This window comes from Tachypleus tridentatus, chromosome 12 (genome assembly GCF_004210375.1).
Source record: "Tachypleus tridentatus isolate NWPU-2018 chromosome 12, ASM421037v1, whole genome shotgun sequence".
Lineage (NCBI taxonomy): Eukaryota > Metazoa > Arthropoda > Merostomata > Xiphosura > Limulidae > Tachypleus > Tachypleus tridentatus.
This window is the reverse complement of record NC_134836.1, coordinates 116214741-116241856: the sequence shown is the minus strand read 5'-3', so window position 1 is coordinate 116241856 and position 27116 is coordinate 116214741. Positions and strand designations below refer to the sequence as shown.

At 35.7% G+C, this 27116-nt stretch overlaps 1 pseudogene across 1 annotated transcript in view; it reads left to right on the top strand.

The window, feature by feature from the left end:
- LOC143234440 (insulin-like growth factor 2 mRNA-binding protein 1) overlaps positions 1-23711 on the top strand; it is a 99670-nt pseudogene extending 75959 nt beyond the window's left edge. The window contains exons 7-14 of the transcript XR_013018653.1: positions 1284-1326; positions 10666-10760; positions 13641-13757; positions 14841-15250; positions 15956-16042; positions 16556-16684; positions 18913-19029; positions 20152-23711. The product of XR_013018653.1 is annotated as an insulin-like growth factor 2 mRNA-binding protein 1 (transcript). The remainder of the gene's footprint in view (positions 1-1283; positions 1327-10665; positions 10761-13640; positions 13758-14840; positions 15251-15955; positions 16043-16555; positions 16685-18912; positions 19030-20151) is intronic.
- Positions 23712-27116: the final 3405 nt, after the last annotated feature.

Sequence of the window (27116 nt, the reverse complement as noted above, 5' to 3'; positions counted from 1 at the left end):
GAAATTATATTTACAACACAGCATGGATAGGCGAATAGCTAATCATTTGTTTTCCAAAGACCTACAGTGTATTAAATTAATTTTGTTAAAGAACTGAGTGTAAAAAGAAACGAAATAGCTGTAATTTTCACAAAAGATCAAATAACATAAGAATCTAAAATATTAGTAAAACTCGTACAAACCTAATGTATGGAATTTAGTTATGGTTTCTACATTCAAGTTCTAAAGTAATTTGTAATTTCTGTTTTGTTTTACATGAATATGATAATTTATATAAAAATCTTTTTCTTAAAGTTTTGTTTTTAAAATAAATGCAACAAGATATAGTAATTATTTAACTTAGGTATATTAACTCTAATGAGTTATCAGAAGTTAAACTTAAGTAGATTAACTATAATGAGTTATCAGAAGTTAAACTTAAGTAGATTAACTTTAATGAGTTATCAGAAGTTAAACTTGTAGATTAACTTTAACGAGTTATCAAAAGTTCAACTTGTGTAGATTAACTTTAACGAGTTATCGAAAGTTCAACTTATGTAGATTAACTTTAACGAGTTATCGAAAGTTCAACTTATGTAGATTAACTTTAACGAGTTATCGAAAGTTCAACTTGTGTAGATTAACTTTAACGAGTTATCGAAAGTTCAACTTGTGTAGATTAACTTTAACGAATTATCGAAAGTTCAACTTATGTAGATTAACTTTAATGAGTTATCAGATTTAAACTTAGGTAGATTAACCAAAGAGTAACAGTGAAAGTTGAAATTGATTTCTATTTTTGTGAGTGTTGAACCAACAGATTTTAGATATTCACTTCCTTCAGTGAATGTTTTTCTTCTGAACTCTAAAATCATGTGACATATTCCTAGCTCTAAAGGGATTTTATGTATGTCCATAGAAGTGAAAGAGTTGAGGCTATATTGTTTTCAGTATAATAGGTTATTCACACCAGGTTCAAAGTAAATTGAAATTGTTTGTTGGAAAGGGGTTTGAAAAAAAACTCAAAAAAACTACAGTTGGTTGCTTTTTATTGTTGCAGGATGTCGAATACACAACTCAGTTTCAAAAATTAATATAGTGAGGTTTTAATTTATGTGAGTTTTGTAAAACTACAAATTAAAGTATGAAAATCTGTTCAAGATTTAGAAAAGTAAAACCACAGAACAAAATGCCAAAACTGTAAATAGCAGTAATTGCTTGTATTGCTTGATTCATGTGATATAATTCAATGTTTTGTGTTGAGGACAGCAGAATGAAAAATGTTGTTTTTATTTGAATGCTAGAGTTGATGTTCATCGGAAAGAAAATGCAGGATCTCTAGAAAAAGTAAGTGTCAATGTGTTACAGCTCTAATGAACCTAAGTGTTTAGGTGTTACAGCTCTAATGAACCTAAGTAAGTGTTAAGGTGTTACAGCTCTAATGAACCTAAGTAAGTGTCAAGGTGTTACAGCTCTAATGAACCTAAGTAAGTGTTAAGGTGTTACAGCTCTAATGAACCTAAGTGTCAAGGTGTTACAGCTCTAATGAACCTAAGTAAGTGTCAAGGTGTTACAGCTCTAATGAACCTAAGTGTCAAGGTGTTACAACTCTAATGAACCTAAGTGTCAAGGTGTTACAGCTCTAATGAACCTAAGTAAGTGTTAAGGTGTTACAGCTCTAATGAACCTAAGTAAGTGTCAAGGTGTTACAGCTCTAATGAACCTAAGTAAGTGTCAAGGTGTTACAGCTCTAATGAACCTAAGTAAGTGTCAAGGTGTTACAGCTCTAATGAACCTAAGTAAGTGTCAAGGTACTAGATCCCCCAGTGGACCAAATGATTTAGAATATCAAATGCGTAACCAAAATGTTTTGAACTTTTTTCTCTCTGTTTTTGGTAAAATACATTTCTTACTACCAGATGAAATGTCCCTACATTTTTTTTAGATTGCTAACTAATCTGTAGCTCATGTTTTTAAGAGGATGCATCAATATATATACATATATATGGTATATATAACACATTAATACAGAATTTTGGTTGTCCTGTTCTTTAAACTAAGATGAAATTATTGAATAAATAAATTAAAAATAAATAGTGAATTGAAGTTCTTTAAGTTGGCTCTTATCATTTATATATCTATCAAAATGTTTCTTAAACTCACCCCTTCGGTGTGGATTCCTGTACGTGGTGAGGGGATCTCCCAGGGAAGGTTCTGTTCTATCTGGTTACCTTCTCTGGGATATAAACATCCACCCACGTGTTTGCCGTGCGTGGCAACCCGTGAAGTGGAGGAGAGGATCCTGGTGGTTGAGGGCTCCAACCCTAACACACCACTTTGGCCTCGAATTCCTGTAGACGGGCGGCCTTTGGGTGGTCCCCCCCTTGGGTCATTCGGCTGGTCCACTTGGGCTAGAGTCAACCAAGTACCAGTGTTGGAAGTTCTCAACGGGTGTTGTGGACATTGTGCCTGATGCTGGTGTTTGGGTATAGTGCTCACGAAACCCTGGCGTTGCTGCATTGTCCTTGCGTGACTTTGTAGTGCCCCCTTGTAGGGCTCCATGGTGGTGGGGTCAGTGGGTACCAAATTTTTTTCTTTTCCCACGGATCCTCTAAAAAATTTAAATAAAATTGTAAAAAACAGTCAATGGGTGTTTACTTATGTCTTGAATACTCAGAACAGCAATCTTCAACATCAGTAACACACGTACCTCATTTTCTTATATTACATTCTCTTTCAGAAAAACCTTTAGGGCAAATGTCCCCTTTTTTTATTCAAAAGGGACTAGAGCGACTTGCTGGCTCTCCAAAGTCAGTAAAGAAACTTCGATCTGGTGACATATTGGTTGAAACATCCACATCCCAACACAGTGAACTCCTCTTGAATTCAAAGGCAATTGGGGATATACCTATTGAGGTTACACCCCATGCTACCTTGAATTCTTCACGAGGAGTTATTGTTGAAAGGGATTTGAAGAACGTTCCCGAGTCAGAGATTCTTGCTGGTCTCTCCACTCAAGGAGTTTCTGCAGTGAGGCGCATCTCCACTCGCAAAGATGGAGTTACACTGCCAACAACTACTCTCATTTTAACATTTACTTCACCACGTGCACCTGCCACCATCAAGGCAGGTTATCTCATTTGCAGGGTTCGGCCATACATACCAAACCCTCTTCGATGTTTCCAATGTCAGAGATTCGGCCACTCAAAGACATCTTGTTGTGGTTCCCTGACATGTGCTCATTGTGGAGGCAAGGACCACGATGCCTATGACTGTGACATGAACCCACATTGTGTAAACTGCAATGGTTCTCACCCCTCTTACTTTCATTCTTGCCCAAAATGGTTGGAGGAAAAAGAGGTGCAGCGTTTGAAAACGACACATAACATTAGTTATCCTGAAGCTCGGAAATTGCTGTCCACAACTCCATTTCGGACATATGCTGCTGCACTTCATTCCACAACTACAGTGGGAGTGCAGACAGGTCTCTCTGTGCCTCCAAGAGAATCGTTTTCAAAACAAATGAAAAGCCTTTTGACCTCCGTGGTTAAAAAGGTTGATGAATCGACTTCCACACCCATCTCTGTTCCTCCCATACCTTCCAACAAACCTCAAGATCCACGTCCTTCAGTTTCAAATACAGGCATTTCTTCTGATACATCTTTTTCTCCCACCACAAGAGACAAAACAATTATTCGTTCGCATCCTCAGTCACTGGATTCCCCTTCCACTAACAAAAACCTGCCCACCCGACCCAGAGCAGGATCCATGGAGGTTGATAGACCTCCTCCGACTAAAGACAGTAAAGAAAAAAGACGTGGTCGCAAACCGAAGGGCTCTCCAGCCACTTCAACTACCCGTTCTTAAAAATGGCCACCTTAATACAATGGAACTGTCGAGGTTTACGTTCTAATCTGGATGATATCAAAATGCTGATTGCTTCCTACCATCCTGTTTGTCTTTCTTTACAAGAAACATTTCTCAAAACTGCTGATACTGTCTCCATTCGCAGTTTTCTCTGTACAGAAATGACAGGTTGTGTGATGGTCGAGTACATGGAGGGTGGCACTGTTGGTTGATCAACACGTGCCCACCCTGTCTTTGTCACTCAACACACCCTTGGAGGCTGTAACCATCCGTGTTTCCTTGGGTCATACCATCACTGTTTGTTCTCTGTACCTGTCCCCTGGAGAGACATATGATCAATCAGATCTTGATGCTCTCGTTGAACAATTGCCATCTCCATTTCTAATTCTAGGGGATTTTAATGGACATCATCCCCTCTGGGGAAGTGCTATTATTGATGGGAGGGGCTGATCTGTAGAGCGGATGCTCTCTGATCACAATCTTTCTCTTTTCAATACTGGTTCTTCCACTTACTTTCATGCACCTAGTCAGTCCTTTACCATTACTGATCTCTCAGTTTGCTCCCCTTCATTATTCTCCTAATTTTCATGGAGGGTTGACAGTAATCCACTAGGCAGTGATCATTTTCCGATCCTTTTGAGAGAGACTGGCCGTGGTCGATGCCACCCTACCCACGTGCCCCGGGGGAAGCTGGATCAGGCAGACTGGTCCACTTTCACTGCTTTCGCAGAACTTGATCCTGCCATCGTAAATCAGCCATCAATAGACGACTGTGTAGCAGCGGTAACTGACTGTATTACACATGCAGCTGCTCAGTGTATTCCTAAAACCTTGACACGTTTTCCACGATATCCTCGTTCGTGGTGGAATCCTGCTTGCCACTTAGTACGGAAGGCTCAAAAGCGGGCCTGGGATACTTTTCGTAGATATCCCACACTTTCAAACCGGTTGCTTTCCAACGGCCCATGCACATGCTAGGTGGGTAAGACGCCAAAGCCAGAAGGAATCTTGGATTAAGTTCACAACCAGCATATCTTCTACCACCAGTTCCAAGATCATATGGAACAGGATTCGAAAGGTTAATGGGCACTACAATTCTGTCTTCCTCTCGATCTTACTCTCTGATGGTCAGGAGGTGACTGATGTTCGGAACATCGCTAACACTCTAGGTGAAAGTTTTTGCCGGGTATCTAGCACTTCTGCTTGTTCCTCCACCTTCCTGGCCATCAAGACTGGGCAGAGCGATCACCTCTTTCCTTTGAACTGACTGTTTCTTTGACTATAATTGTCCATTTACCCTGGTGGAACTAAAATGGCCCTCATCGGTCTGCCAGGACGCCTGTTGGACCTGATGATATTCATTATGACATGCTGCACCATCTATCTCCTGCTTCTCTTGATGTCCTTCTGATTGTTTTCAACCGGATCTGGCAGGAGAATGTTTTTCCTGATGCCTGGCGCCAGGCTATTATTTTACCTTTCTCTAAGCCAGGGAAAGATCCCAAGATTCCTTCAAACTACCGTCCAATTGCTTTGACGAGCTGTCTCTGTAAGACATTAGAAAGGATGGTTAATGCTCGCCTTGTTTGGTTCCTTGAATCAAACAACCTCCTCTCGCCCACCCAGTGTGGGTTTCACGTCACAGCACTCCACCACAGGCCACCTACTTCGTCTTGAAACATCTATCAGAGAAGCCTTTCTGAACCGCCAACATCTTGTATCGATATTCTTCACATAGAGAAGGCTTACAACACAACATGGAGGTATGGCGCTTTATGAGACCTCCATACATATGGGTTACGTGGCCATCTACCCATGTTTATTAAAAAATTTTTAATGGACAGGAGATTCCAAGTTCGTGTGGGTTCGACACTTTCCCGTTCTTTTGTACAGGAACTTGGAGTCCATCAAGGCTGTGTATTGAGTGTTACACTCTTCAGTATAAAGATAAATGCCATCACTGAACAACTCCCTCTCACTGTTGCGAATGGGCTGTATGTCGATGACTTTCACATCTTATGTCAGTCATCAAACATGAGATATATTGAGCGGCAACTACAAACCGCCTCAATTGTGTAATGGAAGTGGACTCTGGTGAACGGCTTTAATTTCTCTCTCTCCAAAACTGTATGCATGCACTTTTGCCGCCGACGGGTATTCACCCTGATCCTGAACTTCATATCGGTGAAGTTTTGCTGCCAGTGGTCCTGGAGACCAAGTTCTTGGGGCTTATCTTTGATCGTAAACTGACCTTTATACCACACTTAAAGCAGCTTGGTCAAATGCACAAGAGCACTGAACATCCTCCTTGTTCTCTCTTCTCTACCAGTTGGGGCAGATCGCTGTTCAATGTTAAAGGTATATCGTGCTCTTATTAGATCGAAACTCGATTATGGATCAATGGTCTATGGCTCTGCCAGACCCTCGCCTTAAAGATGCTGGACCCCATTCATCACCAAGGACTTGACTCTGCACTGGGGCTTTCCGTACCTCTCCAGTTCAAAGTATATACATTGAATCTCATGAACCTTCTCTACACCTTTGCCGCTTGCAACTATCTTTACAATATACTTCAAACTTCATTCCTTACCAAAGCATCCCACCTGGAAATGTGTTTTCCTTCCTTGGTGGGCAGTACTTTTCAGAACAGACGATCTGTCATTGCTTCGCTTGGCCTTCGTGATCCAGGCGCAATTGGATGAATTGGGTCTGTCCTTGATAACATTGCAGATTCCACAGGTCGCCCATCCCACCATGGCTTATTACAGCCCCCAAATGTGACCTTTCTTTCAGTCACCTAAAAAGGCAGATACTCCAGATTGGAAGTACCATCTTTTATTCAATGAATATCTTTCAAACAATCATTCAGTTCCCATTTATACAGATGGTTCCAAATCAGGTAATTCAGTGGGCTCTGCTATGGGTCAGTAGTTGCGCCGCAGAATCCCTTCTACAGCTTCTGTGTTCACTGCTGAACTGTATGCCATATCTCTTGCCCTGGATCATATTGCAGCTGAGCAGTACTCCAACTGCACTATTTATACTGATTCGCTTAGTTCTATACTTGCCTTGGAATCGCTACACGCTAGCTCACATCCTATTCTCGCCGATATTCGAAACCGACTGGCCCATTTCTCATTAGCAGCTACTTCAATCCAGTGTTTCTGGATACCAGGCCATGTTGGTATTCGCGGAACGAGCTTGCAGACATGGCAGCTAAATATATCTGCTTCAGCACCATCACTCCTATGCCTATTCCGTACATGGACTATGGTGTTGTCTTCAAGGCTCGGCTCTGTGCCAGCTGGCAGTCCACTTGGAGTGAGCAACGTGACAACAAACTTTTTCAAATCAAACCCAAAATTGGACTTTGGCTATCTAGCTTCCATAAAGTTCGGAAGGAGGAAGTTGTTCTCACTAGGCTACGCATTGGTCACAGTTTTTTAACTCATCATTTTCTTTTATCTGGAACTGATGCATCAATGTGTAGTTTGTGTAACACTCAAATCCCTATCAGCCACGTTTTACTTTCTTGCCTTCGTTACAATTCTCAACGACGGCAATATTTTAAACATATTTTTTCCCAGGGTCAGTCTGTAACATTAGACAGAGTTATTGGTGATGGTGACTCTGTCCACCTTGATAATGTTTTTAATTTTTTAATGGCCATTAATCTTTTTTAATCTCATTTAAGTGTTGCATATTTATTCATTACACTTTTTTAATTGTGGTTCCTTTTTTACAGTTTTAATCTTTCTCATTCAATTTGACATTGGACAATGGCCAGAACATTAAATAACTCGACACCAGGACTGGAAAGGCCAACTTCAGGTGACTAACGCTACTGTTTGAACTATCCGTTTGAACTACTCGTTAGTCGTCCTGGCGAGTTGTTATTATACTTTTGCTGCATATCATTTTACACTTTTACTACTTTACTTTTTAGTACTGGCCATATTGACTCATAACCCGGAACCAGGACTGGAAAGACCAACTTCAGGTGATTGACGGTGGTTCTTGAACTTACCTGTTAGTCGGGTTATGATCATTACCTTTTTGCTAGAGTAAATACCTTACAACTTCTTATACTCTGCCTTCTATCTTAACATTGTAGACCAGGTGTCAACATTGGTTTTATACCTTTTTGTTTTACCTTCATTTCCATTTATGTCTATTACTACATTTATTATTTTTTTTAACATTTTTACCAAATCTCTGGCACAGATAGCCTCGCTGCTTTGTGCCATAAAACACTAAATCAATCAATCAACTTAAACTCACTTAAATTTACTGTCTCCACAACATCTGAATACAACTCATTTCAAAGGCCAACCACCCTGTTAGAAAAATGAAACTTAGCTGAAGATAACATACCAAAATTTGTGTTCCTACTGATCTCACTGTCAAATGTAAAAGATGATGTGCCAGCACTATCAGTTCTTTTTAAACACCTCAACCCTAACTCTTCCATTTTACAATAAAAAAGCAATTTCAGAAACTTTGACCTATCCTCACATAACAACCTGTCCATCCCAGGCACCATCATAGGAGCTTTCTTTGAACCCTTTCCAACAATTCAGTGTCGTTTTTATAGGTAAGGAACGTGAGGCTGAAAACAGTATTCCAGGTTTGACTTAACCACTAACCTATACAATGAAATCATAACCTCTTTAGACTTGTGTTCAATATTTCTGTAGATACCAGCAAAAATCCTGTTGTTTCTATGGTGATGTGGATTGTTTCAAAGTTTATAAAACAATAAAACAAATTATATAGTGGCATGTGATCAGAATTTATTAAAGTTTGTGATGCAACCCATCAACAACCACCAGTAAAAATTCAACCATCTGGTCTTTTACATTATTATGGTAAAAATACTTAACAAATTGAAGAAGTCTATGAAAAAAAATATTAAACAATCACTTATTTCTGTGTTTTTAAAAAAGTAAACCATGAAATTTTGTTTTAGAAAAATAAAACTGTTTCCTTTTAATTTTTATTAATCTAGAAATTTTATTTTGTATACACACTCAGTTTTGACTTGTTCATACATTTGTTCATTTTATGTATTTAAATTCTATTGTGTTGATTAAAGCAGTCAACTTTGCACTATAAATGGTACAAAACCACTAGAGATTATTTTTGAAAAAATGTCCCAAGCTTTTAAAACAGTATTACTTTTTCCCTTTTTATTAAACTTCCTCATGTAATGTTCTAATTTGTGTTGGAGATTAATTTATATCTACAGTTACAATTTATTCTCAATAAATACATTTGTGTATTTGTACTATTTCAATAATCTGACATTGTAGGCCTAGTTTGTTAAATTCAAACTCTCTAAACCTAAATATGCTTACCTGATATTTTTCGACTGAGAAGTATTCCTGGGGTTTTGATATGGGGGTTATATACGGCACAGATATTGTCATCTGAATGTTGTGGCTTTTTTGTAGTTTTTCGAAACTTGGTGTTGGATTTCTATTAATAATACCACATCCATTCTCTTGAAATGCATGATTAATTCTAATATAGTGCTTCCCTGTTCTGAACTTTAGGATGTTAAAGATTATAATGCCTTCTTTCCAAAACTAATGTTCGTTGAAGTTTCTTCATCAGTATTACTATAAACAAGATCTCAAGAAATAAATTTACAGTTGGAGAAATGGAAGGCATGGTAACATGAATTAAATGTTAGGCTTAACCAAGAATGCTGAAATATCATTTGGAGAAATGAATGCAAGCTTAGGAGTGTGTGTAGGAACATGATATTTATAATACACACACAATTGTCAGAGCTAAAACAGAAATTGTTGATTAACTTACAAAACATACAAGCTTACTTGTTCAATAATTTGGGTTTTATGTGATTGAATATCATTATTATTTCATTTTGGTAAAACTGTAGATTTCAGAGCTGGGTTCAAATTTGTGTGTGATTCTACAAAACATTCCTGCAGTCTTAAGAGTTGTGGGTGTGTAATAAGAGTGACAGTCAGTCCCTTAGTACGTGTGTGGCTAGGCACAATATATCAGCTGCTTTCACTGTAGTTAGTAGTTCTAAATTAGTAATGATGGAAGTTAGGCTTAACATATTTGCTATTTCTTCATATTCTTGAATATAAATTAATATCCATTTCATTAAATAGCTTGATATTGGTTAGTTAAAAAGATTGGGGAATGATCCTTCACAAAGAATGTTCTAGTAAAATTATTGTGTAACATTTCTTTACTGTGAAATGCAACTTTTGTTGATCAGTGCACAAGATTGGAAAAAATATACTGATAGAAACCAATTAATAAGGGTTTTGCAGTGCTGAGAAACATCTGGTAAAAGTTGTTCATGTTTCCATCATGTTAAGTAAACCTATAATCATTGTTTTTCTAACCTACAGTTTCTGTAATAGCTTTTTGTTCCATTTAAAATTTTTCTTTTTTTCTTTGATTTTCATTCACTATTTTTGTATTTTTCATGAAAACAAAAATCAAGTGATAATACACAAATTATTAATTTCATATAAAATGTATATTTGGTTTCTTTATTCAAGTTTTAAAAGTTTAAATATTTGTTAATATTCATATTTTATTTTACCATCAATATTTGGATGAAATTATTGCAAGTACACATGAATGTTCAGTAAGATTTGTTCTTTATGATATCAAACTAGTGAGTTGAGAATTTGAAGCTTGTGTTAAAACTAAATAATTTTCTCTGTCTTTCTCATTGAAAAGACTTGGGTCCAGTGTTATTTAGTGATACGTCTGTTTGTGAAATGTCTGAACAACTTCATTAACTTTTTCTTTTCAAATCTTTAAATTCAGGTAATTACTGTATATGGCAACCCAGAAAACTGTTCCTTAGCATGTGAAAAAATTTTGGAGGTAATGCGGCAAGAAGCTGAAAACACTAACCGCAGGTAAGTTGTGTTTTTTGAGGCCCGGTATGGCCTGATAATTAGGGAGTTTGACTTGCACTTTGCAGATCCCAGGTTCAAATCCCTATAACCAAACTTGCTCGTACTTTCCGTTGGGAAGCAGTTACATGACTGTCAGAAAGTCAATCCCACTGTTCATTGGTTAAAGAGTGGCCTAAGAGTTGGCAGTGGGTGACATTTGCTGTCTTCCCTCTATCGTTACTAAATTAGGGATGACTACTGTAGAAAGCCCTCATGTAGTAAACATTCCCTTTTTTCTAATGGTGCCAGTGAAACCTTGGATGAATTTGAAAGGTTTAAACTGTGCCAGAACTGTGTTTTTGAAAGCAGAATTGTGATTTATAAATCATTTCCGATCAGAGTCACAGGAGCATTCAGTGTGGATTTTTTTGTACGTGTGTAATTCTGAAATAGAAAGCTGTTAAAACTGGATGCAAAACTATTTCAATACTAGCAATACCAGACAAGATAATTATGCATGATATATCATCAGTTGAAGAAGGAATCTAAAAATGTTACTTCATTCATCATACTTAAGATGAATCATGGATTTACTGTGAATTGAAATAAATTTTAAGTTTAGACTGGGACATGTCACTCAGAAGCTGGTAGTAACACTAATACTTGTGGAAAGTAGCAGTGATTCTTGATTTTTCGGTTGAATGTGTTCTGATATCTGGTTGAAAGTGAGTGTAATGTTGTGTTTTAACGTGTTCTGATATCTGGTTGAAAGTGAGTGTAATGTTGTGTTTCAACGTGTTCTGATATCTGGTTTTAAAGTGAGTGTAATGTTGTATTTTAATGTTCAGATATCTGGTTGAAAGTGAGTGTAATGTTGTGTTTTAATGTGTTCTGATATCTGGTTGAAAGTGAGTGTAATGTTGTGTTTCAACGTGTTCTGATATCTGGTTTTAAAGTGAGTGTAATGTTGTGTTTCAACGTGTTCTGATATCTGGTTTTAAAGTGAGTGTAATGCTGTGTTTCAACGTGTTCTGATATCTGGTTTTAAAGTGAGTGTAATGTTGTGTTTCAACGTGTTCTGATATCTGGTTTTAAAGTGAGTGTAATGTTGTGTTTTAATGTTCTGATATCTGGTTGAAAGTGAGTGTAATGTTGTGTTTTAATGTTCTGATATCTGGTTGAAAGTGAGTGTAATGTTGTGTTTCAATGTGTTCTGATATCTGGTTGAAAGTGAGTGTAATGTTGTGTTTTAATGTTCTGATATCTGGTTGAAAGTGAGTGTAATGTTGTGTTTCAATGTGTTCTGATATCTGGTTGAAAGTGAGTGTAATGTTGTGTTTCAATGTGTTCTGATATCTGGTTGAAAGTGAGTGTAATGTTGTGTTTTAATGTTCAGATATCTGGTTGAAAGTGAGTGTAATGTTGTGTTTCAACGTGTTCTGATATCTGGTTTTAAAGTGAGTGTAATGTTGTGTTTCAACGTGTTCTGATATCTGGTTTTAAAGTGAGTGTAATGTTGTGTTTCAACGTGTTCTGATATCTGGTTTTAAAGTGAGTGTAATGTTGTGTTTCAACGTGTTCTGATATCTGGTTTTAAAGTGAGTGTAATGCTGTGTTTCAACGTGTTCTGATATCTGGTTTTAAAGTTAGTGTAATGTTGTGTTTTAATGTTCTGATATCTGGTTGAAAGTGAGTGTAATGTTGTGTTTCAATGTGTTCTGATATCTGGTTGAAAGTGAGTGTAATGTTGTGTTTTAATGTTCAGATATCTGGTTGAAAGTGAGTGTAATGTTGTGTTTCAACGTGTTCTGATATCTGGTTTTAAAGTGAGTGTAATGCTGTGTTTCAACGTGTTCTGATATCTGGTTTTAAAGTTAGTGTAATGTTGTGTTTTAATGTTCTGATATCTGGTTGAAAGTGAGTGTAATGTTGTGTTTCAACGTGTTCTGATATCTGGTTTTAAAGTGAGTGTAATGTTGTGTTTCAACGTGTTCTGATATCTGGTTTTAAAGTGAGTGTAATGTTGTGTTTCAACGTGTTCTGATATCTGGTTTTAAAGTGAGTGTAATGCTGTGTTTCAACATGTTCTGATATCTGGTTTTAAAGTTAGTGTAATGCTGTGTTTCAACGTGTTCTGATATCTGGTTTTAAAGTTAGTGTAATGTTGTGTTTTAATGTTCTGATATCTGGTTGAAAGTGAGTGTAATGTTGTGTTTCAACGTGTTCTGATATCTGGTTTTAAAGTGAGTGTAATGTTGTGTTTCAATGTGTTCTGATACCTGGTTTTAAAGTGAGTGTAATGTTGTGTTTCAATGTGTTCTGATATCTGGTTTTAAAGTGAGTGTTATGCTGTGTTTCAACGTGTTCTGATATCTGGTTTTAAAGTGAGTGTAATGCTGTGTTTCAACGTGTTCTGATATCTGGTTTTAAAGTTAGTGTAATGTTGTGTTTTAATGTTCTGATATCTGGTTGAAAGTGAGTGTAATGTTGTGTTTCAACGTGTTCTGATATCTGGTTTTAAAGTGAGTGTAATGTTGTGTTTCAACGTGTTCTGATATCTGGTTGAAAGTGAGTGTAATGTTGTGTTTCAACGTGTTCTGATATCTTGTTTTAAAGTGAGTGTAATGCTGTGTTTCAACGTGTTCTGATATCTGGTTTTAAAGTTAGTGTAATGTTGTGTTTTAATGTTCTGATATCTGGTTGAAAGTGAGTGTAATGTTGTGTTTCAACGTGTTCTGATATCTGGTTTTAAAGTGAGTGTAATGTTGTGTTTCAACGTGTTCTGATATCTGGTTGAAAGTGAGTGTAATGTTGTGTTTCAATGTGTTCTGATATCTGGTTGAAAGTGAGTGTAATGTTGTGTTTGAACGTGTTCCTGATTGTATCATCTTTCTTTTCCAGTGAAAATCCCTTGAAAATATTGGCACACAATAACCTGATTGGTCGCATTATTGGTAAGAATGGAAACACTATCAAAGGAATAATGGAGAAAACAGACACTAAAATCACCGTTTCTAGGTAATATACCTGTTTATTAGTAAAGTATTGTATTGTATGAAATAATTATGATATATTGAATTGATAATGTTGTTTATAATTTATTCAATAAAACAAATTTCATTTTAATTGTGTTGGCAAAATTATTTGTATATGACTCATTTTTATTTTCTTTTGAATGTGTGTGTGTGTGTGTTATCTTTCTGAGAAAAATGTTGAGAGTCATTTAACAGTTAGGAGTTAAATGAGCTAGTCATCTGACTTCCTGTTTTGTAACAACTAAAACAAATATGTCATCAAAATATTCAGTATTACTCTTGTTTCTGTAGCATTGTGATACGGTGTGATTATATTTTAACACTACCTCTTGGATCATTGACATCTTGCACTGTTCAGTGTGTGTTATCTAACATTTCATCATGTTGGTGAGTTCTGCTCTCGGCAGTGGGAACTGGACTAATCCATTTCTAACTGGCTCTTCTGTTGGTAGTTCTATTTGTGTTTCGTTAATAACCTTCTAGGTGTTACATAATCAAATAGTTGGCTGAGCTAGTTGTTTTCTAGCCAGTTTCTGTGCCTATTGCTTACGTGTTGTAGGTCACTGGGGGTATTTCAGTACCCATACATTTAACTCTTCTCTCTATAGTAGAGTTAATTTTTAGTCACTTAAAGAAAGGAGAACATCAGCCTTTCTCAGCTAGTTTATTTTAAAGCACTGCATTTGTTGTTAAAAGTTACTGAAACTACAGTGGTATGTAGATTGTTTGTTATGAACTAAAATCCTATATTCATCTTCCACAACATCACTAGATAACCAGAACCAGTTCTAATTTGATGTAGATGTAAAAGTAGGTTTAGCAACCTTTGGAGTAAAGGGGGACTAAAAATATGGCAGTTTTCTCTGCAATAATATGAAAGTTTTTTTGTTGTTGCTCAACGTGTAGATAATATGGAAATAAGTGTTAGAAATTTTTACTGCGGCATTACTGTTTTAGTTCTTCATGTGTTGTTAAAGTCTATACTTGTAGACTTACAATTTTATAAAGTTTGACTTCTCTTTGGAGGATTTCCTTTCCTCTAAATTTTTTATTTTCTATTTCACAGTAGCATTCATGATGTGAACAGTTTCAACATGGAGCGTATCATTAGTGTCGTGGGGAACTTGGAGAATGTTTGTAAGGCCGAGCAAATGATCAGTGCAAAACTTCGTCAGAGCTATGAAAATGACCTTCCGCCATGGCTCCCCAAGCATTCATGTTTCCCGGGTCCACCCAATGGCAATGATGTCCACCATGGGGCTCCTGGCTATCCCCTGCTCCCCGTGGTAGTATTTACAACTCTTCTCCTTCCTGCATGCCAGTGAACTATCCTCCAGGACCACCACCATCACAGCACCATGACCCAAACAAGGAACAGGTGTTTTTGTACATTCCTAATGCAGCTGTTGGTGCCATTATAGGCACCGGAGGCTCAGTATCAGGGACATGATCAGTTCTTCTGGAGCAAGTATTAAGGTATATCTTCGATGAACCAGCTTGATGTTGTGAAGGAAGTTTTAATAAATAAAACTTTGACATTTATTAAACCATTTCATATCTCTCGTTATATTTATTCATTAAAAATTTCATAAACCTACTCTATAACCCAAAATAAACCAATATAAAGGAACGCCTTTATACCTATATTAATATAATAAAAAAAATAAATTATATATTCAAACATCTAACACCGCCCTCTACATTCCGACACTCAGTTACACAACCCCTTTTAAACATGTGGTCAGCTTCCGATCAGTGACCTCTTTCTTTGTGAACCTGACGATGACCAAAGAAGGTCGAAACGTTGTTCGCTCTTCTATGTAAAATATTTTCTCAACCCAAACGAGCCGCTTTTACATATACATTTCTCTACTGAGTGGGTTTTTTCAACATTGCTGAAAGCTGCTCTGTTAACTGTCCATTAAGGAGAATAAGAAACAAGATTAGTATGTGAATAATAAAACATTTAAAGAATTCATATCAAGATATACATTTTCCCAATGGCCTTGGCTGTAGCCAACTTTGACAGTTAATGTTAGTTTTATACACCACTCTAAAAGAATATATCTTAATATATTTTATTGAAATATTTGAACCAATATGCCTGTGCTATTGTTTTTAGATCCTTAATATAAAGTAGCATATTTTGTGTGTTCGACCTAATGTTCGTGTATATCTCAGGTTGCTCAGCCCGATAAAGACGAACCCCTGGAAAGACAAACAGAACGAAAAGTGACCATAGTGGGAACCCCTGAATCACAGTGGAAGGTAGGTTGAGTGTAGCACTTGACCTGAGTCTGATTTCTATAGATAATAACAGAAATCAACTTTTGAAATTTTACCATATTTATGCTGTGGTTTCTCTCTGAAGCCTCCAAGTGTGTGTGTGTGTGTACAGACTCACAATTGTTTGTTTACTGTGCACTTTTGTAATGAAATCATATCATAATTGAAATGTTTTGTGATTTTCTGGGTAAAAAATCTGGTAACTTTGGTTTATTCTGGTAAGTGATATCTTATGATGGGAGAATATGTTCCATCCCCAAGTAGTTCAGGAGAAAATTTGAAGTCTTATGACTCTGTAAGTCATGTTTTGACATCTGTGATGTGTATAGTGCAGATAATCCATTGTTGAGTTTTGTTCTTTATAATAAATAAAATGTACTTTCAACGCATGATTACTGAGAAGTTTCTAAAACCTATAAAAAGTTATAAAATGCCTCATTTATCTGTTACCTTAGAAACCAGTCATTCATGACAAACTGTCATTTCCTGTCACAGGCACAATTTCTGATTTTCAAGAAGGTAAGCTTCGAAGGCTATGCTGGAAGTCAAGATGCTCGTCTCAGGGTCGAAATCTTTGTTCCATCGTCTCAAGTTGGTCGTATTATTGGAAAAGGAGGGCAAACGGTGAGTACTTCTGTTTTTATAAGTTACATTTAGTATTTTGTGTACCAAGTTTTGATCACATCTGCGTGCATCGATTAACCCTTTTACGATGGGCCGCAGACCAAAGGTCACACCATTCTGTTTGTTGACTTGCGTTCAAAATTATATTGAGCTACTATTTTATGAACTTATGTAAATAAGTTTGGAATCAAATTGTAGATTGTAATTCAAACTTTAATATTAAATGTGAGGTAATGTCTTCTTTTAAAAGTAAATATTAAAAAAATACACCTAAATATACATTTTAGTGAGTCACATGTTATGATGAATACAGCACTGTTTAAAATATGATGTTTGTGATGTTAAAACACTAAGTCTGTAACTGTTTACAAATTAGGAACTTAATACTTAACGTGTGTGAATGTGTAAACAAACTTGTGTGTATTATAATGAACCTGTAGTGAAAGGGTTAATAGTTTAATAACAACTAAACTTCATAACTAGTGTAGATCTGCTAACTGTAAGCTGTTATGGTTTTATAGTTTTGTATCAGTACTTAGTTGTATGGTCTGTTTTATGACATCCTGTTTTGTACTATAGTTAATATGATACTATATAATGTGTTACAAAACAAATTTTCAAAAATATACTGATAGTTTTATTCTTGGATGGATCTGATGGCTTTACATCTCGGTAATTTTTAAATTTGTTACCTATATAAAGATAACATTTTGGTGGTAGTAAAACCTTTGTTTTGTGTGTGAGTACAAATGTTGATAAACTCTTCTCACTACTGATAATTATTCATTTAAAATAATCAACTGGCTTTGTGTTAGATGTGAACGTTTAACTTGTAATATTTTCTTCCAAGCATGTTTTTATCCAGCTATCTTAATGACCGTTTTAAGTAGGTTCTGAACATTTGGGTACTATTCCTGCTGACATTATTTTTGTCTTTAACCAATTGGGTACCTTTCCTGCTAACATGATTTTTGTCTTTAACCAGTTGGGTGCCTTCCCTGCTAACATGATTTTTGTCTTTAACCAGTTGGGTGCCTTCCCTGCTAACATGATTTTTGTCTTTAACCAGTTGGGTGCCTTCCCTGCTAACATGATTTTTGTCTTTAACCAGTTGGGTGCCTTCTCTGCTAACATGATTTTTGTCTTTCACTAGTTTGGTACCTTCCCTGTTGACATGATTTTTGTCTTTAACCAGTTGGGTGCCTTCCCTGCTAACACGATTTTTGTCTTTAACCAGTTGGGTGCCTTCCCTGCTAACACGATTTTTGTCTTTCACTAGTTTGGTACCTTCCCTGTTGACACGATTTTTGTCCTCCACCATTTGGGTACCTTCCCTGCTAACATTATTTTTGTCTTTAACCAGTTAGGTACCTTCCCTGCTAACATTATTTTTGTCTCTAACCAGTTGGGTACCTTCCCTGCTAACATTATTTTTGTCTTTAACCAGTTGGGTACCTTCCCTGCTAACATTATTTTTGTCTTTAACCAGTTGGGTACCTTCCCTGCTAACATTATTTTTGTCTTTAACCAGTTGGGTACCTTCCCTGCTAACATTATTTTTGTCTTTAACCAGTTGGGTACCTTCCCTGCTAACATTATTTTTGTTCTCCACCAGTTGGGTACCTTCCCTGCTAACATTATTTTTGTTCTCCACCAGTTGGGTACCTTCCCTGCTAACATTATTTTTGTCCTCCACCAGTTGGGTACCTTCCCTGCTAACATTATTTTGTCCTCCACCAGTTGGGTACCTTCCCTGCTAACATTATTTTTGTCCTCCACCAGTTGGGTACCTTCCCTGCTAACATTATTTTTGTCCTCCACCAGTTGGGTACCTTCCCTGCTAACATTATTTTTGTCCTCCACCAGTTGGGTACCTTCCCTGCTAACATTATTTTTGTCCTCCACCAGTTGGGTACCTTCCCTGCTAACATTATTTTTGTCCTCCACCAGTTGGGTACCTTTCCTGCTAACATGATTTTTGTTCTTCACTAGTTTGGTACCTTTCCTGCTGACATGATTTTTGTTCTTCACTAGTTTGGTACCTTTCCTGCTGACATGATTTTTGTTCTTCACTAGTTTGGTACCTTTCCTGCTGACATGATTTTTGTTCTTCACTAGTTTGGTACCTTTCCTGCTGACATGATTTTTGTCCTCCACCAGTTGGGTACCTTTTCTGCTAACAAGAGTTTTAACCGTTATCAGTTCATAATAATTACTATTGTACATAGGTTAGAGAAATGCAGCGGCTAACTCAAGCAGTAATAAAATTACCAGAAGGAAGCCAGAACTCTCAAGAAGAAGAAGAAACACCCGTCCACATCATTGGAGATTTCTACAGCTCACAGGTAAGTTGATCTATGATAGTTGTTTTTAAAAGTTAACAATAACATTTATATTTACATGCCATAAAAAAATATAAATTCAACAATATATTTGCTGTGAGAAAAGGTGCTAACATTTTAACGTAGTAATTCAAGAAACAGTTTCCCTTGACCAAAGGCTCAGGTTGGAACCATCTGATATTTGAATGGTACTCTTTGTATTGTTTCTAATTTTATACTTTCTGTAGTTATTTTGGATATACAGTGAGTTGTGCAGATAAACAGACAAAGGTTGTATTTAAACATATTTTAATATCAGAAGCTCCCTGAAAACACCTAGTAAATTACAGTGGGCCTAATCCCCTGAAAACACCTAGTAAATTAGTAGGCCTAATCCCCTGAAAACACCTAGTAAATTACAGTGGGCCTAATCTCAGATTTTTAGTAATTTAAAATTATTTCTTTTTCAGTGGCGAGTGAAGTATTTTTGGTAGTTTTTGTAATTTTAACAAAGGATTTTTTTGTTGTTTTCCTTCTCGTACTATATTTCTCTGACAGTGGAAAAGCATAAATATTATCATGAGATAACTTCTTTTAAATTTTTCAACCAAATTAGCTTAAAGACTCCTAAATAAAAAAACAATACAACATTTCTCATACAATATGCACTAAAATATACCTATTTAGGTATATTTTATATTAAAATAAACATATTTATTTATGTTACATCACAGAAGTCAGGTGTGCTGATAAACCTCTACTGGTGGACGTTCTGTGATTCGTCTGTATGAATTACCAAAACTGGAAAAATTGTCACTTGTTTCTAGTGCTATTTCTTTACCAACAGCTTTCAGTTAACTTGTAGGTTGTTGTATGTACGTAAACTTGTGTATTTTTATTTTAAACATACGGTAAGTTTTGGTACACTTGTATTCTCTTTTTCTAACTTCTACTATCAATCTCGAGAGATTTATAACAGTTTTGAATTTCCATTGAACAAAAGTATCACTGGTATTTCTTCAGCTATTGAATCTGTAAACTTATAAACAAAGTCCATGAAACAGCTCCAAACAAGAGTTCTGTATCATCAGATTAAGTTTTATTTTGGATTTTTTTCTCAGAGGGTACTAATAGTTTCTTTTCCAGGCTGCCCAACGCCATATCAGAGTCCTAGTAAACCGCAGTCAGGCTAATGCCCGTGGAGTAGGACGACGTGGGCTCGCACTCGACACCTCCTCAGCAGCCTTGTCGCCCAGGCCAGACAAATTAACCCTTCCAGATAATAATAATCGCCATGGCAGTGCTGCCAAACCTGACATAACAACCATTAGAGAGGCAGCAAAACTAACTTTTTTATAAAACATCATACCTGATATTTTTAAACCAGTGGGGGTTGGCACTTTAATATGACATACGTGGATGAGGGTGCTTTGTTTGGTTTTATAAATAAAATCCCTCTTGCCTGTTAAATAAAATTAGTTTTAGGGTTAGCGAATTTAACTCAAAGCTCTTATGAGATATAGGGAGAAAACATGTCCAGAGAAAAACAAACAAACAAACTAGCCCATCTGTTATGGGTTACTGGGATTGTTGATTGGGGTGGGTGGGGATGGGTTGGTGGGGATGATGTTTTATTTCATTTTAAGTTTATTAAAATGTTTTATAGACCATGAATGTTGAAGTATATTATGGTCTTTTTTTTAATCATGTTTTATAGAAATTTATTTTTGATATACTTGTTGGAGGAACTTTTTTGTTGAAATATTTTATCGGAAGCATTTTTGCTCATCACACGTGTGGCCAAATAATCCTTCCCAGGTCATTTAACCATAAGACATTCAAGTTTCTCCAATAAGGCTCGACTTAAACTACAAAGAAAGAAAAAATCTTTATTGGTTCTCTGAAAGAAGAAAAATCTTAAGTTTGAGTCAAAATGATATCAGCTTACCAGTCTTTGATATTTAATATCTTTGCATTAGTTTTCGAAAAGTTCGTACTTGCTACGGCACACTTCGATTCTTTGGAAAAATACTGAAACCCATTCTCTCTCTCTCGTTTTTGTTTAAATAATAGGCGTGAAACCAAACAAAGCCATAACTCCGTATGAACTGCTTGAGTTTGAGAGTGAGGGATAAATAGTGAAAACTGAGATAGATATAGAAAGATTCGTACAAAACCTACAGTACAACTTTGGATGCCTTGATATAAAAGTTTACTTAGCTGGAAGTTTAGTATTAATGTTTTCCAGTCTTTTAAAAGTCTGTTTTAACAATAGTTTAGTATAGTTTGTTATCTGGAAAATAAAGAAACATATGACATCATTTTCATCTTTGGTCATTGAACCAATATTTTGGACTAAAGCATTCTTGGCTAATTTTGTAACATTCCTAACAGTTCAAGATGTAGCTTAGCATGCTTAGTAAATCATAAATATAAGGCTGAAGGTTTCAAGGTGCAGAACCTTCTGTACTTGGGCAACAGAAGTTGAACTGCCGTGATTGTGAACAACTCTGTGGCTAATATTTGGGTATTTGAAGCCAGTCCTGTATCTATAGCTGGCTTCCCACATACCTACTACCTCATTTGTTTTGACCTTTCTATTACAAACACCATGAATCCCTTCCTTTCTGATCAACATTGAATAGGAACAGAAACTTGGAACAAATGCTAATAATTACTGACCGTAAAGAAATATCGAACCATGTTATTGGGACTTAATGAGATAATAGATGTGGCTAACAAACTTTCATTATGCATGAAAAGAGGCAACTATGAAACGAAAGCTGTCTACTTTTGTTTTCTTAGATAACATGAATATTAGATACATTAATAACTGTAGAACATAGAGAGAGCTTCTAGTTTAAACTACAGGTTAAATTGTGTTGTTATCGAAAACTGTGACAGTACATTGAAATGCATGTTGTGTTTGGATAACAAGCATCTGAAACATCCTGCAGACGTAGGGCTACAATACATTAAATTTTCTGTATTGTTTGTGATGCTTATTTATTACTGTCAAAGTGATACATGTGTAACCACGATTCCGTATTCTGAGTGTATTACAAAAAAAACCTCTGGTGAATTTAACAGAGTGCTCCGTTATTCATTAGGGACAATTTGCTCTTTAATATACCCTACAAGTTTCCTTCATCTTTAGAAACAAAGTCAGTGTGACAATAGGAAACTGTTGTAAGGAGAAAATATATATATGCATGTGTGCTTACATAGCTATGAGAATACAGTGTTGTGCATTCTTATTTTGTTCTTCACTTCTTGCCTGATGGATATATAGAACAACCTATTTCAGGGTTATCTGTGTAGTTAATATCGTTTTGATTTTGTAGTTGTGTTTATGAAATTTCATTACAGTGCAGTGGCTTTGCTGTCAGAAGTTAGATACGACTGTATTTAAAGATTGGAAATCATTCTCTTTCTGTAATTCTAGTTCCATGTTTCACCGGCAGATGGATACCATACAACTGATAGTTTTAAGCCTTTGAGAAGAAAAAAAAACCGATCATATTCTGTTACCTGGTGGTGTAGGTAAACCTGTAGCTGTTCGGTGACAGAATGATTTTGAAAGTATTTGGAACATGGTTATATTACATAAATATTTAGTGTGTATCAGTTCCAACTCTTTCGCACTTCTGATAGAATTCTAGTTTCTGTGTAAATCAAATGTAGAGTTTGAAATGCAAATCATATTGTCGTAGTAAACAGAATCAAACTAAAATAAACTTGTGTTTTCTGACGGTTCCCTGTGGATTAGCTGTTCTGTCGTGAAGTCCAGACAAAACCAGGTTGCCTTTAAATTATTGCACTCTTGGTATCCACGCCAGCAGATACGTCTAAATAAACAACTTCTTTTAGTCAATCTAACCTTGGTGAAAGTTAGTTAAAAGTGGGATTATTGAAATAGAAACTCCATCATTTCATTTAAACATAATCAAACTGCAATTCTTCTAGAACTTTGAAGCAGGAATGATTTCTTTTCTAACCCCCATAAACCTGTACACCTTTCTGTAGAGAAATTAAATTACCCTAGATAAAAGAAAACAATAGTTACGAGAGAGCAAGCTTTGGAAGAAACTTGTATTTATTTATTTGTATTTTGATGTCATTCTGAAATTTAAACGACTCAAGAAGTAAAACCACAAAATGCAGACCAAGGTTAATTGAACTCAGTAAACAGGAAGTCAAATTAATTATATTAATAACTTCTCTATTAATATACAGTGGAAAAAATACAGTCACTCGTACGTTTTTTGTGTAACAGTCCAACCACTTGACCATTGGAGTGGTGGTGTTTCCATATTTAACGTGTTTACACGTTGAATTGAAATCACTTGTCTTGTTAGCAGATTCATACGCTGATGTCAGTTTGCACCGTGTGTAACGGTCAATACGTGGAAGGACTGTTCCTGGTTTTATGGTTAATGATGGTTTTTTTCTATAGATTATTTTAAGTGTAACAGCACAGTGATCCAGTTGGTTGTGGGAAAGAGGTGGTCTTCGAAACAGTCCATATTTTTTAATGAATATTATACCCTTCAGTATTTCAGCAGTCCACGTGTTTTACCATAAAATAACTAGTAGGTTTTGTTTTCAGTTTATGTCAGAGTTCCAGCTGTACTCACTTTATAGATGTAAACACAACTTTGTTGTAATAAATCATCCAGAAAATAAATGCTTAATTACCAAAAAAATTATTCTCATTTTCTTTGTTGTTGTTTAATAAAAATATTATAATAAATAAAAACCTCTGAACTACTTTGTCGAGGTAGACCATAATAACTTTCGTGTTGGGTTAAAATCGTTATACAAATTTCAGTTCTCTGCAGGTATTACTTGCGAGAAATACTATTAGAAAGGAAGCTAATAAACGGATGTGGATAAATATAGTTCGAAATTAAATGTTCATTATTTTCCGTTGAATAAGGGCCCGGCATGGCCAGGTGGTTAAGGCAATCGACTCGTAATCCGAGGGTCGCGGGTTCGAATCCTCGTCACACCAAACATGCTCGCCCTTTCAGCCATGGGATCGTTATAAAGTGACGGCCAGTCCCACTATTCGTTTGTAAAAGAGTAGTCCAAGAGTTGGCGGTGGGTGGTGATGACTAGCTACCTTCCCCCTAGTCTTACACTGCTCAATTAGGGACGGCTAGCGCAGATAGCCCTCGTGCAGTTATGCACGAAATTCAGAACAAACCAAACCGTTGAATAAAAGTAGGAAAAGTCCCCCGATAGTCCAGCGGTAAGTTTACGGATTTACAACGCTAAAATCTTGGGTTCGATTCCCCTCTGTGGACTCAGCAGAGAGCCTAATGTGGCTTTGCTATAAGAAAACACACACCCAAGTAGGAAGAAAAACATTTTGGTCACTTCGTTTTCCTAATTTTTATATACTAATAAGTTTTAAGTTTAAAATAATTTACTGGAGCTGTAAACATAATCCTGTTTGAACAGGAAAATATTCAATATTAACATTTTTTTTTTCCTTCACGAGAACGTTAAAACAAGCTTCTGGACCGTCTGTTTTACGTATCGATAAAAATGGACCTCCGAGTTGTTCTAGTTGATGTCTATGAACGGAGATGGCGCTGTTGTGCATGTTAAAAATAATTTTGACAAAATATTTCTATTAAAGAAAATGGTAACATCCTCTACAAAAAACATTAAAGAATAAGCAAAATGTAAAACATAATATTTAAGACAAAAAGGGACTTTTGGTCCATCTAGGCTGTTCTATCTTCCAAACTAAACCTTTTAAATAAAAAAACAAACTAGCCAGCCTTTCCCATTAATATAGGTTTGTTTAGAATTAAGGACTAAGCTACACAATGGGCTATCTGTGCTCTGTCCACCACGGATATTGAAATCCGGTTTTTAGTGTGTAAGTTCGCAGAGATACCACTGGGGGCATTAATATAGATAAAAATCTTTCTCTTAAAAGAAATTTAGTGTTCCTCACAAGATCCGAAGACAATCTGTTCCATAGGTAAATCACTGTTAGAAAAATAAAAATGTCTTAGCTGAAAATGACTCCTGTCAAATTTGTTTTCTTCTACTAGTGACACACAGTTAAATGTGAAAAAAATGACGCACCAGCACTGTTAGTTTTCTTTTACAATCTTAAAAATCTCAATCAGTTTACCCCCCAATTCTTGTTTTTTCAATAGTAAACATCATGAGAAATCTTAACCTATTGACAACCTCACCATTCTAGTAGCCTATACAATGAATTGTTAACATCTTTAGACTTTTATTCCAAATAAGTCTTTTTAAGTACCATAATAAGTCTTCATAATCAACTGGGTTTCGTGTGTACAGAAAATGTCAAACGTTACAAATCTCCTTGAGTTGTCGGTGAAGAAGTGATTAAAATTTTATAATGGTTCATCAGTGTCTAATTTATACAGGTACACTGAACACAAACTGGAGAAATCCTTTTACAGTTTTTATTCTGAGCCAGTAACACCAAATAAATTCTTGCTCTCGCAAACGTAGTTGCATGGCTCTCTTTATCTCGAGCTTTCGAATTTTGGCAGTTTTTGAAAATCCAAACTTTGTTATAAATATGACGAAATTGGTTTTCCTTAAGAGTGAAACTGAGCATTCAGCATCATTCATCAAAGTTAACCAATTATTATTTTTAGGACAGTCTCTGTTACAAAGGCTTAACTTAGGTCAACTCTTATAACAACAAATATTAAATAGGCTTAGTGCAGACCAATTTCTAGTATGACGAATAACACATTCTAAATAGTCGTAACGCAGTTGAGCTTTAAAATAAAATACACATAAGGCATAATAATAAAAATAATTGTTAAGGTTTCGCCTTAAGACTATTAGGTCCAGAGGATGTCGTTCAGTCGAAATCTCAATAACAGATTTCTGTTACATTTTAAGGATTTCATCAGTACGTGTAATATAGAGCAATGAAAATGAATTCAAAAACTTTTTTTATTGTTCTTGATGTTTTTGAAATTCCACGTACTGTTTAATTTACTGGATGGATTAAAACTGCAAGTGATATTTATTGCCGTTTTGTATAACTTTTTCTGTCTTATTAATAGAAATAATTAGAATACTAACTAGAAACAGTCAAGGTCTACGGTAGGGTTTGTCGCCTCACTCACTGTATCGATCTTTATGTCTGATTTTGTAGGACCCTGTGGGATCAGATATATAACTGACCTTTTCAAAATGTGCCTTAGTGTTTCTCTGGAGAATAATATTTAGTGTTAAAGGTCGCCTTATTGGTTAAATACTAGCGCCACCTTTAGATTTAGTCAATAAATGCCTGATTAATTGTGATATTTTTCTTAACAGTCGATTTTAGGCCTGTGTTCATGGTTGCAGAAGACGTAGGCCAGAGGCTAAAGTATCTACCTACAATCTAATTACCATTATCGAGTGTTTCTATAACATAACAATCTTGTGTTATTATACCACACTTATTTTTCTGAGGAATCAATAAAAAGGAAATTTACTTCTTCACAGCTTGTTCAGTTTATATAAAAGCATATATTATTTCAGTGTTTCATAAATAACAGTTTCACTTCCAGTCGCTAGATAGCACTAAAATCCATTCTAACATAAAACGATCGCTTGTGGACATTGCAGGAAGAAGATATTTACCAAAACAGTTTCAGTAAAATTATATAAAAAAGAAAGAGAATAATCCAAATTAATATTCAATATACCAAAGATATCAAGTAATTATGCAACTGACAGTTCTGAATGCATGTTACTAATGTATGAATATAAAAAAATAAGTTTTTTTTTAATTATCAAAATATTATATTGTGTATTTGTGGTGGAGTCGATTTTAACCAGTGAGTTAAAAGAAATGAAAAGTAACAGACAGTTTTTTTCTTGTGTGTGTAAATGTTTGATGTAGGTATGGGGATGACAAAAAAGTGTAAAAAGATATGGTTAAATATAAAAGTAGCTAGCAAATGATGAGTCAGTATTATAAACTTATGGTTATTAGTCACTGAAATATTGTGTAACACTTGTCAGTTAAATTATTTTGTACGTAAACCTGAATTCATTGAACTGATAGGAATTCAACATTCAGTTGTAGATGAAAGTTATTCTTAGAATGA